Genomic DNA, 1,785 nt, shown 5'->3' on the forward strand with positions numbered 1-1,785 from the left:
TAGCAACTTTTTGTGTCGAGTTGCATGTGACAGGTTAGTGTAGCAAGTTGTGTGCAGCAAGTTTTGCGCATGGCGAGTTTTGCGCGTGGCGAGTTTTATATGTGGTGCGTTTTGAGTATGTGCAAGTTTTGTGTGAGGCAACTTTTGCATGTGTTGCAACTTTTGTGCATGTAGCAATTTTTCTGCGTGTGCAAGTTTTGCGTGTGGCGAGTTTTCCATGAGGTGAGTTTTGCACGTGTGGCGAGTTTTGCGTGAGCCTAGTTTTGCATGTGGCGAGTTTTGCGTGTGGCGAGTTTTGAGCGGCGTCTTCTGTGTTTCGACTTTTATCTGGCGAGGTTGGTGTATGTGTGGTGAAATGTGTGCTGAGAGTGGTATATGTGTTCAAGCACGTGGTAGTTTGTGGCGCCTTTTGTGTGTGTGTTCAGATCCCCGTGTGTGGTGAATATCCCATGTAAGGTATATACTCTTTGGTGCCATCGCTCTCACTCTTTAAGTCCCCCTTGTTCACATCTGGCAGCTGTCAATTTGCCTCCAACACTTTTCCTTTCACTTTTTCCCCATTATGTAGATAGGGGCAAAATTGTTTGGTGAATTGGAAAGCGCGGGGTTAAAATTTCACCTCACAACATAGCTTATGACGCTCTCAGGGTCCAAATGTGTGACTGTGCAAAATTTAGTGGCTGTAGCTGCGACGGTGCAGATGCCAATCCCGGACATACACACATACATACACACGTTCAGATTATATATATAGATAGATAGATAGATAGATAGATAGATAGATAGATAGATAGATAGATAGATATAAATATATATATGTGTATATATATATATATATATATATATATATATATATATATATATATATATATATACACACACACACACACACACAGTACAGACCAAACGTTTGGACACACCTTCTCATTTAAAGATTTTTCTGTATTTTCATGGCTATGAAAATTGTACATTCACACTGAAGGCATCAAAACTATGAATTAACACATGTAGAATTATATACGGTACTTAACAAAAAAGTGTGAAACAACTGAAATTATGTCTTATATTCTAGGTTCTTCAAAGTAGCCACCTTTTGCTTTGATGACTGCTTTGCACACGCTTGGCATTCTCTTGATGAGCTTCAAGAGGTAGTCACCGGGAATGGTCTTCCAACAATCTTGAAGGAGTTCCCAGAGATGCTTAGCACTTGTTGGCCCTTTTGCCTTCACTCTGCGGTCTAGCTCACCCCAAATTATCTCGATTGGGTTCAGGTCTGGTGACTGTGGAGGCCAGGTCATCTGGCGTAGCACCCCATTACTCTCCTTCTTGGTCAAATAGCCCTTACACAGCCTGGAGGTGTGTTTGGGGTCATTGTACTGTTGAAAAATAAATGATGGTCCAACTAAACGCAAACCGGATGGAATAGCATGCCGCTGCAAGATGCTGTGGTAGCCATGCTTGTTCAGTATGCCTTCAATTTTGAATAAATCCCAAACAGTGTCACCAGCAAAGCACTCCCACACCATCACACCTCCTCCTCCATGCTTCACGGTGGGAACCAGGCATGTAGAGTCCATCCGTTCACCTTTTCTGCGTCACACAAAGACACAGTGGTTGGAACCACAGATCTCAAATTTGGACTCATAAGACCAAAGCAAAGATTTCCAGTGGTCTAATGTCCATTCCTTGTGTTCTTTAGCCCAAACAAGTCTCTTCTGCTTATTGCCTGTCCTTAGCAGTGGTTTCCTAGCAGCTATTTTACCATGAAGGCCTTCTGCACAAAGT

This window comes from Ranitomeya imitator, chromosome 6, assembly GCF_032444005.1.
Source record: "Ranitomeya imitator isolate aRanImi1 chromosome 6, aRanImi1.pri, whole genome shotgun sequence".
Taxonomy (NCBI): Eukaryota; Metazoa; Chordata; class Amphibia; order Anura; family Dendrobatidae; genus Ranitomeya; species Ranitomeya imitator.